The following is a 16047-nucleotide window of genomic DNA, read 5'->3' on the forward strand; positions in this document are numbered from 1 at the left end:
AAACAATGTATTTCTTTAAAATTATACTAAAAATAACTTGTATGATTTATTGCAGGCAAGAATGTATCCACTGACCCAGTTAGTTTAATACTCTATAATAATATTAATATTATTAATGAATGATCTTGGCAGTAAATATTTATAAATATGTTAATCGTAGGATAATACAGACATATAATGAAATTTTACTATTCAGGTTTATTCCTGACAGTAGTATTATATGAGAATGACAATCATATTTTCTCCACTATTAGTACCAATTAAAATTACATCTTTATTTGGCATACATATATATTTATTTATTTATCATTTTATAAGAATAAATCACAGGTGTATTAAAAAATTAATTTATTCAGCTAAAGTCGACTAAATTAGTGTTAACCGTTACAGTTCCAAAGTCCCGTGTAGGCAGTGACGTGTAGTATTAAAACCATCATTCGGACACATTCCACCATTCAGTGATAAAGTTGGCAACTGAGGTTGAACAAAACGTTCTTGGAACTAAATTCTTAGTGGATTGATAACCTAAAGCGTATAAGCTTTTTCTATCGGGAAATTTGTAGCTGCTGAACCTCGCTAACGAAGGAACACCTCGCGCACCTTGTCCGTAAGTAAAAATGTATATTTTCGTATTATAATTTAGCCCTTTCATGCGAGACATCTAATTTGAATGTAATGTAAAGTAAAATTATAACTTGTAAAGTAACTCACCTTGAATGTGTTTTATTTGCCAGATTAACTTGCATAATATTTGTAGCGATGTCTTTCTGACGAGACCACGATGTCGTGATTATAATTTGTCTCGATAAATGGCTAATACCATCGCGATTTTTTTAGCCGAGTTGTAGTTCGCTCATTTCTTGAGTTCAAGCCCAATTACTTCATGTTTTAGACTTCCTGTCTACTAATTTCACCCTTTTCCGATTACAGCTGCATTGTCGAGCCAAGAATGCTGACTCCCCGTTTGTGAGACTAGTTCATCGAAAAGGGAAGTTATTTTTGAAGTTTTAATAATTATTAATTTGGAAGGTACAATCCATTGAACATTGAAATATTTAGGCTCATCACATGGTATAATATTTTAGTTCTTTCATACTCTATTTAGCAGTAACGTGGCAATACTTTATTTTATTTTACCAACCAGAAGTGGTGCTTTTATGTTTGTTTTCCAATATTAAACATATAAGTAAACTTCGAATTTCGAACATTCATTACTATAACCTCAGCAGTATCCAACACCATGTGTATTGTACATTCGGTACACCAACTTACATGTATTTTATGTTATACTCTATTTTTCATGACATTATCTATACAATTCCATTAACTGCAACTAGTGATCCCCACTCCTCTACATTTTAAAGCGATCGTAATTAGTCAATATCCATGATAATTATACACAAGCATCTGAGAAATCCCTCTTTATTTAAACTCTGATGGATAAATAATTGATGATTTATTCTGCCACCCCTTCGAGACGATTCGAATCGGGGTTTCGGCTTTGCATGTTCCCATGGTAACACAAAATAACCAGAACTAAGCCTGAAATAATTTTATAAGTGATTATTAAGTCCGATGTGTTTAATAATAATGAACATTAAACAGGATGAATCAATAAAGTATGTTTTTCACTTCCAGATTTAGTACATTTTGTATATTTAAGGGGGGCAGATCACTTTGATTAGACGTATAGTTGATGACCTAGGTACACCTTTCTCAGGACCGTTTGAGGGATTAAATTTTGTAAACTTATAGAACTAACTGTTTTACTTAACTAGACATGTATCATATTTAATATTTTCCTTTGTTAAACAGTTCTTGTCATATAAAAAATTATTTAAACAAGCAAGATATGAGCATATGTTTGTTAATGTTCAATTGTCCTGTTGGGGTTTTTTACTGCCTGGGTGTCTTTCTAAGTTCCTATAATTGTCTTATCTGCTTTTTTATTCATTAAAGATCAAATATTTTATTACAAACACCCGGTATTCCCTAGTTGGCACATCCTTAAACGTTAATTCAGACACATAACTATATTCCTTATTTTAGCCTCCTTTTGCGTCATATACACCCAAGCATTAACATAGTCTAATAAATATATTTTGAGATTTGGAGATTTTCAATATAATGTTAATTATATAGCTATTACCTAATATTTTGTAAACTGCCCAGAGCACGCTTTCTAAGTAAAACTAGGTTGGCTAAGTCCTGTAACATTAGGTTTTATTTCAAACAGTGCTGCAGGGGAAAGGTTAGTATGCTCTGAATGTTTGTATTCGGTCCCCTCTGTTGTTGGTTTTTGACACTTTCACCAAGCATTGTTGTCTGTAGGGCACAACCCATGTTCAGTTTTTGACCGGACGAAGCTAAACGAAAATATTCCACGTATATTGCAGGTTCATAGCATTAACTCCAATTGTAGCATTTCTCCTGACTCTATGTCTTAGAAGCCGGACTTGGCCACAAATTGTTTCACATTCAGAGAATGTTCTTTCAGTTTTTTAGTTTGTAACATGATGTGGTATTTCATATTACGTAGAGTAATTGAGCAGTTGGTATTCAGTGTAACTCTAATAACAGTTCAACAGAAACTTTTGTCCTTTGTGATATAGACTATCCACATTACTTGCTCGAAAAGACTCAGCTGGCTACTGCCGTGTTCCAGGAAATAAACACCCTTAAAATTTAATTTCTATGTTATCGGCTTACCAAGCTACCGCAATGTTATGTTACTTAGTGAGCAAAACAGACAACGGCATTAATACGTTTACGAAAAATATTGGAATAACTTGAAAGAATTAAAAGTTAAACCATTAAAACACCAAATATTAATGTTAAATTAAATTAAATATTATGTTCCTGGAGAAGATTAAAGGAAGCCAATCTTGCTCGATACCTCAAGTTCAAACACTATTCGCTGCTGAATTTTAGCAGTTTTTTTATGTATATGACATTTCATTATATTAATAAAAGTGATCATGGTCCAAACGATATGAAAGTTCTTAAAAATGAAGTGAATTTAATTCAACAATCTGACAAAACGAATTCCATATTGTTACGATTCAAACTAATCATTGTAGTTTGATTTCTGTTGTAGTATTGGCCTACTCAAACTGGTTTAACACTATACAGTTGTAACAATCAAATAATGTGTCGCATAAATGACCAAACTAATTTTACAGTAGTTGTATGAATGACATTTTAGGTTTTCCTTTGTTACAAGGAAGCCATTCATTTATTCATGGAAAGCACAATTAGCAATTTGTCACGCTGATTACTAACTCTGACCCTTTTAATTAAACTCATCTGTTTTTGTGTCAATGATAATTCCGTATTTGATGAGTAATTCTTTGGTGAAAACAGTACTTTATTGTTGTCCTTGCATTTTTTGATTGTTTAAAACTTCATTTGAACTGTAAATGCTGCAAAATAATTTAACCACTGATGATGTCTGATTTGCAATATAAACTTTAATGAATTTCCAACTAAAAGACTTTCAGCTAATTTTTATTTAAATAAAATGACAAAGGTTTTTTCATAATTCTTAAAACCCAATCCATAGACTATGTTTATAAATGTTTTGCACAAACTAAGTGTAAAAGATGCAAACAATTTTTACTTTTTTGTATGTCCATATAGCAAATACTCTGATGTTTGTAGTATCTCTGCATAAAATTACAATGTATATTGGAAAGGCGAACTTTGCTTTGAATTACGATTATGAACTGAAATGAATGTGAAGTCTTGTTAATATTGTATAATCAACCATAGCAGCAAATCTGGAACTACAATATAGTACGTGTATGGCCATATGATACCCCATGAAGATTTACCTCTGATTGGTTTATACTTAGTAGAATCTAAACATAAAACATAAACATAAAAATCAAATTTGGCACTATTACTAAGAAAAAAAAAGAGTTGGAGTAAAGTAGGGGGTTGTACCATGAGAGACAAATTATCATCAATGTTTTTACAAGCCTAAACATTAGGTAGTACAGTCTTCCCTGCCCTTTTGACTGGATGAGGATGGGACAGAGCTAATTTGACCTTCTTCCAAGGTGACTGAGATAGAGGCCTTATCCGTTTCCCTTCTTCACAAGTGGGAGCCCCCATACACAACCTTACCACTTCGGAATCAGTGATAATTACTAATTATAATGAAGGGTTTCCTTATTTTTTGACCTACTTTAACACAAACTTACCACACTAAGCCTAGTTTAAACCATAAGTACAGCAATGTAATTTTTTGAAAATAGCTAAATAAATCCATTGTCTATCTAAATATTCACACCTAAATGACATAGAATAGTGATAACTATTTCAAAAAGACCATACGTTGAGACAGATCTGTAAAATAGGAAAGCTTTGCGAGTGTTTACAAACTAAGACTCTGAAAGGTGTGCTACGAGAAACCCTTCCTTTTTCAGATTTTCGCCATCAAGTAACAATGAGGACATTTATGTCTTTGTATGACACAAGATTTGGGTTCTAGAGGAGATATTTTAAATATTAACTGGTTTCTGTTTTTTGGCTTTGTTCCTTAAGAAAGTATATAAATTAATGTATCACTCCTAGGATGACAACAGCACAGCACACCGCACCCTAGTATCGTAAAATAACCCCGTAAAGTAAGGTAATGAGAATGTAATGCTCCAACGTCAGACTGGTGGTTCTGTTTACAACCGTAGAAGACACATTGTACACATCAGTTAAGGTCATGGAGGAGTGGTTGCTCTAATAATGAATTAATATATACGCATTATTACTAGCCTTTAATATAGGGGCGTGTCAGCGTATGGACAGGAACAAGAGAGTTATTGAGGTCAGTACTTTTTTCATCAAAGTTAACAAGTTCCCATAACAAAGCTTGTTACGCCACCGCATATTGCCGCCACTCACTTTAATTTCCTGTTTATGAAAATATGTTCGTTCGGACTTTCCACTGCGATGAATTGAATAAATCCTATGAATAAATTTCATCGTGTTCACAAACAGTAAAATTCAATATTTCTATTTCATATGTTACTCGCATCAAAAAGCTACAGAATTTCGATAATGAATTATATATTATTGCTAACAAACTATTAAGTTTGTAATAATATCCATTCTGTACTTAATTGTTCCTGAAATATTTTATTTTATTGAGTTATCAAGCATTTAAAAATATATAATTTGAAATCTAATATAGTCTGTAAAATTAAATTCCATTTCAAACCACTCGTAATTTATTCCATGGCTGTAATTTATAAATGTTTAATCCTTTTGACTTGTAGCAAATACAAAAGTGACCCTATGTAATTTGTGTAACTGTGTGCATGTGTGTTGGTATGCGTTTGAGACTAATTAAAAAATAAATAAATTTACATAGTTTGTATCGGTAAAATCATACAAAACGCCAAACCTAATGTAAGGACCTTTACATAACGTCGTATCTCTCTGCCTTTTCACCGATAACACATTCTTCTCACTTATTTCTTTGGCCGAAATCAAAATTTTCCAGCCCTATAAATGATTAGTTGTGCAAACACTCAGGCAATTAAACTGCGATACGAAATTGTAATCCATCTTATTACATTTTTCGTCTCTGACTACTAGTCAAACAACTGGCAGTTTTATATATTTTTAAATATTCAAATTTAAAATTTTTCATATATCTTTATCCCTAATCAGAAACCGTCAAGTTTTATGTAAAATTTCGATTCTTTCTCGAAATTATCGGTAATCCAAATACAACTCCAGAATAATTAAGATAGAAAATAAAATACAGATGTAGTATTAGTAAGGGATCAATACATTCAACCGAGTTAAGGTTTTATGTAGCTTTCTATTATTGCTACCACTAAACTTGCATTTGAATGTCACTTACAGGTTTTGATACCTACAGGTATGATATTAACACAATATAAATACACACGTAATAATTTAACTAATATAACTTAAGTATGCTGTAATAACTAAACAAAAACGTTTTTCAAAGCATAATGTGTCTTAGATTCTAATACACTTTTTTATTTGATACAATTGTAATATTCCTTAATCATGGCTACACAAATAATATGCATACGTTTTGTCATAGCTTCCACCACTTCATTATAATTAACCTAATATTTCATTTCAGTATCATAAAAAATGTTATCAATAATGCATGTTCCAGCCAGTAAGGTAGGGTCGACTTTAATAAGTAGGCATTTTTCACGATTGTATTATATTTTCAGTTTAATGTATGTATGGAAAAGTACTTAAACCTACAAATTACCTCTCCTATAATGATTTATTAATTGTTCCTCGCTTAGCTTCCTAGAAAGCAACTTGGGCCAACATATTACTCACAGAGAACATCATTATAAAACACTAAACAACAGAGGTTGTGGGAGGAGAGATTGTTACTCTACCATTACCTGAGTTGTCATTCTACAAGTTTACCTCACATAAATGTAAGTTATTACTTTTAGGAATTTCTCGCTTCCTTGCTCGTTATAAAGTTTGTTCCTTTACCTTGAAAATCAGAAATATATTAGATTACGTAATTTGATTGTTTTACAACCATTTCGCAAAAACCAATAGTTTTCATACCGAAAAAAGTAGATTTTACCAGTTGCTTGCTTAAAGGTCTTTGTTAATGTATGTTCGTGTGCTATAATCTGGGTTATAATTGTACAGTAAGCAAATATGTACGTGTATGTTCCTGAGTGTAATGTTTGCAGACTTAACATAAAAATTATACTTCACTGTTTCAATATTTTGTTTATTAAACTAATAAGTATGATTAATAAAATCCGCCTTAAAGTTTTTATTAGATATTCATAACTTCAAGGATGAGATTAATTAAATGAAATAAGTACGATTACACAATTCTAAATGTCTAAAAGTTGCGTCATGGCTGTAGTCATTGTACTGATGTAAATCTTCATGAGTTATGTCACTCAAAAAAATTCTTGTACATGAAGAAGCCTAAGGGAAATTCATGAAAAATTAAGGAAAAATTACATATGAATCATAATTTCAAAATGGTTGTGTTAAAAAATGTTATCTCTGATTAGATAATGATAAAATTACCTTACAATAAAATAGAACCGAAAATTTCGATAGCTATTTTGTTAGTTTCTAATAAAATGTGACAATATAAATTCAATAAACCAGGAGCTAATATAAGTGAAACGTTAGATATAAAATTCTGTTGACTTTTTATGACAAAAACTGTTATATGACTGATTAACTTGTAATGTCCTTCTTACATAATTCATCCAGAAAAGTAGCAGAGAGATTCAATCTATCAATTACCGTTGCAGTATATACATACACAATTTCAAGATTCAAATATTTTATCCCTACTTTTGACAATACTGTAAAGGCTGTAACAAACCTACTGTCACAGGCATTGTCATAGCTATTCTGTAATTAAAATCATGCAAGATTCATACTCAGATTTCAAAGGGTTCTATGCTAAGATCATTTATAGGTCTCTGATTTGATTTTTCATTATCAATCTACATACTTTGATTTATCCAAAGTTCTGAAATATTCATGTCCGTTCCTTCCTAGTTTTGCTTATGCCTATGATTTTTAAACATTTTTTAAGATATATTTTATAGTACTACCAATACATATAATAAGGATAATGTAACTTCAGTAAATATATTAGATGTGCAGTATATTTAAATATATACTATTGAATTTTAATTAAAGAACGTATAATATGTTAATGACTACCAATATTGAGTTATTTTAATTATTTTTGTATTACTTGAATGATAACAATGCTTTTAACAGAAATGAAAGCCAAATTTTGAGACTGTATTCATATGCATTATAAACAGTATAGACATAAGTCCATAAACGTTGAAGATCTAGAAAGTTTTTTCGATAATCCCAAAACGAGTCAGAATCTCATGAGACCATAACATTTGTTATCAATAGTCGGAACTGGTTGGTACCGTATACTCTTTTAATGAGGCAAGTACTGGAATAAAAATGGGTTGGCTAATCCAGGACTCTTCTCATACTTCTCTCAAAAATAAACTTGGATGGACCTTAAAGTATGAGGTACATAGAAGACAGTATATTAAATGTCATGTACCATGCTGAAAGTATTGAATAAAAAACTACCCCAGTTATATAAACTTGTATCAAAACTACATGATAATTGTTTTAAATGTTTCGATGCTATACAGGCAGAGGTACCGTTCTTCCAAATGCTGGATCGTGCAACAAGAGTAGTGGTTCAATACTTATAATGAACGCTGTTAAGGTGATATTATCTTCATCAAAGGAGCGACATTAGGTGTTATAGACGCTAAGTAGAGTAGCCTACCTCTCAACCGACCTTGAAGGAATCAGGCATAGGTTGGACAAACGGTCGGTTAAACATAAAATTGTAAAAACCAATATCACATAGGTAAAAACAATTTTGGTAACTGAATTTATTATATGCCTATAAAATACAACATCCGTTAGTTATTATATTTATAAAGAAGTATATTATAATAATAGTGAACGTGTACTAACCCACATTAGTCGTTATTCACTGTTCCTGATACTAACTCGAAAGATAGTAAAAAAACAGGTTTAAACCAGAAAGACGTGTGTTGAATTGTCAGTTGTGTTCATGAGTGCGGTGTAAAAGAATTTTCTTGAAAGAATTGATTAATTGGTACCTCTTAAGAAGTCTACTGTAGATTATGTCACACGATGTAACGAGATGTTTAGACTGTCTAAAGTAAAGACTGACGAACGAATTGTCTTAGTTTGAAATGGTAGTAGTTTTAATATTTAAGATAATTTTTATCATTTAAGTACTCTGGTGTGGTGTAATGCCTTAAAATAATCTTTAAAACATATTTACAGTTATTTTATACAACTTAGTTAATCTTGAATCTTATATTATAATTATATGATTTTTGTTATACTGTAATCAATGGATAGAGTTAAAATTAATTTTCTGTATAATCATCACATATGTTAGCACCGTATTGTAACCATATTATGGAGTATATAGTTTAGATTTAAATACAAACCTGTTATGATTATAAAATTTATACTTCAAACTTATTGTGTATACAACGTATATGTTATGTAAAAAGGAAGGAACACTTTTTGTCAAGTTGATTTGTCACGTTTTTAGGGATTACTTATAGTATATGTGCTATATAGCTTTAAAGTTATAAAAATGTTACACAAGGACACTGGCTATAGATTATTCTGTTATAAATTAAGAAAAAACCATTATTTGTGAATTTCTAAAGCAAATATACGAGTATAGTTTGCATTTTACAGTAGTACACAATTTTTGATGGGTAAATTATACACTACGCTATATAACAGTGTATGGAATAGTCCACGGCAGAAATGAGTGATAGAGTCCACGTTTTCATTACATAATTAAATCCGTGCATTAGTGCGTTGCTTTCAGTGTCACATTCATCAAAATGGAAACCTTTTAACGGCCTGATTTATACAATACTCATGACCCGTCATTCGTACTATACGTTGTAAGGCGATTAGTAGAATATTCAATTTCGAAATAAAAGAATAAATACAGAAATTATTTTAACTGATAAGCATAAAACCTAGAATTATTTAGAACGTTTAAGTAAATGAATAATATATTAAGAAGAATACAACTGAAAACATATTTGGTTTCGATTTTAAGATTGTTACAATTAAATGAAGATATTCCAGCGGAAGAAATAATGATTTGAGTTTTTTATCTTTTTATATATTTGTGTGTTTATGTTACTGAACTCCTCATAAATTTAGAATAAATCCCTATGGAATATATATATATATATATATTCCATAGGGATTTATTATATATATATATATATATTACATATATAAAAATCCCTGTATTTAAACTTGGAAGATAAAAGTTTTTAAAACGCCTCACATTATAAACTGCAATTACAATGACATATACGTATATAAAATTGCCCAACGCTATTTGATATTTGAAAGCGCTAAGTTGTTATGTGTATTTGTCTTTAAATTAAATTTCTGTGGTACTTAAGGCTTGAGTATTAGACTACTTTATAATTAAGTACATGTATGAGTAACATGCGTTATATATCATTTTGATGTTGTTCACAGGACACCTCAGTCTAAAACATTAAAGTTATTCTATAATTCAGTTTATAAATATGAGTATTAATAACCTACAAGAAGTAATTTTCATTATTTATTAAACTTTACTTAAATTATTTTGTGTTTATGAAATTAACTATGTTTTTTGTAATACCTTATACATTATAACTTTCGCAAAAGATGATTTTATTTCTGTTACAATTATTAAAAACTGTATCTACAAATCTTAATCATAATCCTAATAATAGTAAGTGCCTTTGTTTGTTTGTTTTGCTTTCACATTCTACCATTCAACTACTGAACCGTTCGTACTGAAATTTTACATGGACATTCCTACAGACCCTAGGATGAATATAGACTTATTCATATTTCTTAAATTCTTATGAGCTACCCCCACTGGTCTTTAAATAAGTAAAAATCCCATCCTAGTCTCTCAAGTTGTTTAATGTGAATTTAAAGAGCTAGTAAAATGTACTCAGCTGTACTGTGCAAACATTCTGTTATGACATTACGACCGTATGTTTAGTTATTTTAACCGAAATTTTCAGTTTATTTATGTTTATGCCTAGAGTGAAAGCATAAGAAAAGTAACAATACTTTTTTCAAACATTTTAACATTTTAGGCAAACCGATTTATTTATTCTGGATCACAAAGCAATACACGAGACAATAAATGTACTATTTTTATGATATAAAATCATAGAGATGACATCGCATCCATTTCTCACTGATGAGTTATACGATACTGACTAGGTATGTAAATACTGATATAATTCCTACACTAGACCAAGGAAATAGTAAACTATAACACACATGAATTGGGAAGCAAGAACTTTACTGCATCAAGTGTTATCTTTACGTATGGATGGTAACTTTCATAACTTTTGAAATGTGTTAGTGTTCTTAATCTTGATTTTAGTTTTTAATGTACAATAGCAATATCTATATCCATATGATTTAGAAAACTATACTGCTTTCAATCCAACCTAATTAAAACAATATAAATAGATCTATTTATGCTATGTATTGGGGTGAAATAGCAAAATACAATTTTGCGTGGAAATGTAATTAATTTGAACGTAAAGTGCAAACCCTGAAAGAAGAATTACTCACACCTTCACTTAACTTCTGGCCCTCCTAATCATGAACATTAAAATGGGTTCCTGATTTACGATATATGACTCATTCCATTTTAAAAACGACATTGGACCCTATCATACTACATCTCGAGTGCTTGAAATAAGAAAACTAAGAACTTCGACTTTATAGTTTCTTTATATTGATCTAAAATAGTTCAAGTTTTACAGAAATCGTGGGATTTATTTAATCAAATACACGGGATGTTTCATAAACTAAGTATTATTAAAAATGGGCAAATATAAGCTGTTAAATTCCTTGATTGAAAATTAAAGATACAAATAATTTTTATATTTTACAATAATATACATTTTTACGTGTGAAAACAAAAGATCGAATCAACTGCAAATTAAGTTAGTGGAGGGAGCGTGTCTTTTATAACGAGGTTGATATGCAATCATTATTAACTTTGACATAACAGAGAAGCGAATATTGTATTGTATCTTATTTATTGAATATTATTTTCTCCTGCTTGTTTTATTGCACAGTTCTGTTTCAAAGCATCGAGATTTTAATGAGTAAATGTTATGGTCAAATGTGTTTCGAAATAACTGAACAAATTTAATAATTTTCGTGTTATCCTATTCCTGAGTATTTAATAACAAAAGTTTGACAATTCATACTTTCGACTAAATCTACAAATTAGGTTGATTTAGTAAAAAATTAGGAACTTCTCATTTCTTTAAATTATTACGGTTAAAGTTTCACGAAATTTGTTACGTAACTCTTAGATTTGTCTTGTCTTGAATATTTCAATCAATGTCTTAGTGCATTCATTTTACAGCTAGATTTGCATATTTATATGTAGGTTTTAGATAGTTCTATACATGGTTTTACAAAAACATATTCTCAAAAAATAAACTGTCAATTTTATTGGTTACATATATAAAATAATCTCTACTTTATCTGAGTGTATCAGTATTGCTTGTAAATTATTATCATTATGCTTAATTGCATCATGTATGATGACGCTGTACACTTTTTCTACGTTGTTTACGCGCAATACGTTCAGAAATCCTATCAATCCTCTAAAATTTATGCAGTGGGATCATATTTTGTATGAATTTAATGGCTACTCATAAGCATTATTTTATACTAAATACAGTTATTTAAAAACTGTAAACATTTTTGCAGCAAATGCTCTTTCCTTAACTATTTGGATACTATACAGCAGTTAATGGCATGAAAATGTTTCGAATCATACAGAACAACAGGATTTTTCCAAAAATTTAACTACCAATTGAATTGTTAGCCTTCTTTGTGTCATCATGCCAGGAGGAGATACTCCGTAAATAAACATCAATATTTGCTAACTTAGTTGAGATTTAGACTTTTCCTGTCCATATTGATCATAAGCATTAAGTTAAATGCTCGTGTTACCCCTTAAAACAAACGCTTTTAAAACAAATGCTTATAAACTAGAACACCCTTATAAGAGTTTAAAGGCTTTAAAAATGCCAGAAAAAGGCTTATCTTATGAAGATTATCTCTCACGACAATAGGAGCTCTTCAGCACGCTCGCCCCAGGAGCAGATCTTTTTCCTTCACAGAATCCTAATTATTAATAATGGTTTAAATTCTGTAAATTTAGGATTTTTAAATAAATATTATTAAGACCTGGTCCTTTATCTTAGCATAATTCTACTTATGAATAATGTCAATTCCATTCTGCAAATTTAAGTTTTTTGTCACAAATAATATTAGGTAAACACATTTCCTAGCACAGAAAATAGGTTTCACAAATTGCAAAAAGCACTCATTCACCACTAAACGGCATCATAAACTTGACCATCCCACAATAAAAATTTGTTTCTAGTCAACTGGATTTTCCAAACGATTGCTTTTGGTGCTGACCAAAGAATATATTGGATGTTTTCGCAACAGTTGTGGATTGATATAGTAAATAATCACAATAAAATTCTCGTGCTGTGGTAGCTTTTTATATAATTGCGGTCCATTTTAAAACATTGTAATTTAGAAAATTTATTTTCTTTATTCGTGTTAATATAAAGTAAAAACCATGGTAGACTAATGATTAAAGCAATTATTAGCAAATTGTGCCAATTTAGTGTGATTATTTTGGCATGAAGTCCTTAAGCAATAAAATGCCTTGTTTGTTTTATTTGGTTACATTAAACTAGTATGTCATTGCACAATTAATTATTATTCATAATTGTACTTAATATTTGTTTTTAAATATACAAACAAGTATGATGTACATGTACATGTTTACTCAAGTGTACATTTTTCGATTCTCAATATTACATATATGACGTTATATTAGTTAAAGGATGCCACTGTAAATATGTCGGAAAATATTGACGAGGTCGACTACTAACAATACTACTCAAACAACTGTAACACTAAACAGTTGCAACAATCAAATGTCTGAGATAAAAGGGCCGAACTAATTTGACATCAGTTAGTTGTATGAACAATGTTTATTGGTTTCTCTTTGTTACAAGGAAGCCAATCGCTCCTTCACAATTAGCAATACGTCACGCTGATTACAAACTCTGTCCCATTTAATTAAACTCATCTGTTTGGTGTAAATGGTTTTTATTTCCGTTTTTTGCCGCACTACGCGCAAGCAGCATTCGATTGTGTTCTATAATATATATATATATATATATATATATATATATTGAGGATGTGATCAAGGTAAGGGTTTCCAATAGGAGTACCCTGGTTAGTTTAGATGTACTATGGCTACACCAGTAAAATGGTGACGCACCTGCAGGAGGACTCTTAATTTTCCCTTTTCAGGCCCTGTGAAACTGAATGGATTCAAAATACAAGGTTTGATTTTCCGACAGAAAATACATCTTTTGACTCAATGGTGACTTTATTTTACTAGGTACATTTAGGAACTAAAAGCTCTTTCTTGACGCACTTTCTTGATGCTACTACCTGATGCCATCTTAGTAGGGCTATGATCCTATATGAAAAAAAGGCCGGTTATTTTGTGAAAATGATGATTTTTTTATTATTCTAAACAATCGCTTATCATGTTTAATAAATACCGCCATTCTGCTGCATTTGATATTTTGTCGTAGCTAGAAAGTAGCTGTATACAATTTCAGTTTTTAAACTTATAGGTTCTCTTTTTTTCAGAAATGAAGAGCGAATTTAACCATCTTCTTATTCTAAAGATTTCACACTAATTTTGTTTATTTTCCCATTATTAATTAGTAGACACTTGTGGTATGTGTTTTGGTATTAAAGAAAGATCTATTCCTGTTGAAATCTTTCGATAAAATAGTAAACACTGTGATCAGCCTGTCACTATGTCACGCCTAAGCTGTTTCCTAAGAATGTCAGTGACAGTAACTCAATAACAAGCGTGGGAGAGGCATCCAAGCCAGTTGCTGCACAGGAGTTAGAGTAACAACCTCATCTCTCACAACCTACACTCTGTATTCGTGTTATATGATATTTCCAGTGGATAATATGTTAGTTGATTTCCTAAGATCTTTATCGTCAATAACTCCATAACTAGCGTGGGAGAGGGCACCAAGCCAGTTGCTGCACAGGAGTGACAGAGTAACAACCTTATCTCTCACAACCTACACTCTGTATTCGTGTTATATGATATTTCCAGTGGATAATATGTTAGTTGATTTCCTAAGATATTTCTTGTCAATAACTCCATAACTATCGTGGGAGAGGCATCCAAGCCAGTTGCTGCACAGGAGTGAAAGAGTAACAACCTCATCTCTCACAACCTACACTCTGTATTCGTGTCATATGATATTTCCAGTAGATAATATGTTAGTTGATTTCCTAAGATATTTAAAGTCAATAACTCCATAACTAGCGTGGGAGAGGCATCCAAGCCAGTTGCTGCACAGGAGTGACAGAGTAACAACCTCATCTCTCACAACCTACACTCTGTATTCGTGTTATATGATATTTCCAGTGGATAATATGTTAGTTGATTTCCTAAGATATTTATTGTCAATAACTCCATAACTAGCGTGGGAGAGGCACCCAAGCCAGTTGCTGCACAGGAGTGACAGAATAACAACCTCATCTGTCACAACCTACACTCTGTATTCGTGTTATATGATATTTCCAGTGGATAATATGTTAGTTGATTTCCTAAGATCTTTATCGTTAATAACTCCATAATTAGCGTGGGAGAGGGCACCAAGCCGCTACACAGGAGTGGTAGAGTAACAATCTTTCCTCTCACAACTTACACTCTGTTCTAGTGTTATATGATTCTTTCGGTGGATAATATGCTGTGGTAAATTAATTTCCTAAGACTTTTAGTAACAGTGAAGTATGAAAGAGCTAGTAATATACTCTACTAAATAATAATTATCATTATTTCATTCATAAAAATAATCATACAGTACATTGAATTCACATATCCAAATCGTTTCATGACTTCAATATCGCAAGTTGCTATTCGCTAGGGGCATACCGTAACCCACTCTTCACATACTGAACGGGTATATTAATTGACCTTTGAAACCGCTTTATATTCACCAACTATTAGACATTTACATAGAAAGTCGAATTAATTTTAACATAGTATTTATGTCAATGCGAGTAAATTTCAAATTATTACAACATATTTAAAAAAAATTAAGTTTTAGTCTATATTAGAGTACAATAGATTTTTTTTAATTTATTTAAATTATTGCTCCTATTGTTCTTGTCAGGTTTTTGATAGAATTACTTTCATACTTTCAGTATCTGGTATTTATGAAATGTAGTCATTTATATATTGTATGACACTTAATGTAAATATTCGTTTAATTCAAATAATATGGTGGAGATTAGGAAAACCCATACGAATGTTACTTGGTAATAATTAAT

This window comes from Homalodisca vitripennis, chromosome 7 (genome assembly GCF_021130785.1).
Source record: "Homalodisca vitripennis isolate AUS2020 chromosome 7, UT_GWSS_2.1, whole genome shotgun sequence".
Taxonomy (NCBI): Eukaryota; Metazoa; Arthropoda; class Insecta; order Hemiptera; family Cicadellidae; genus Homalodisca; species Homalodisca vitripennis.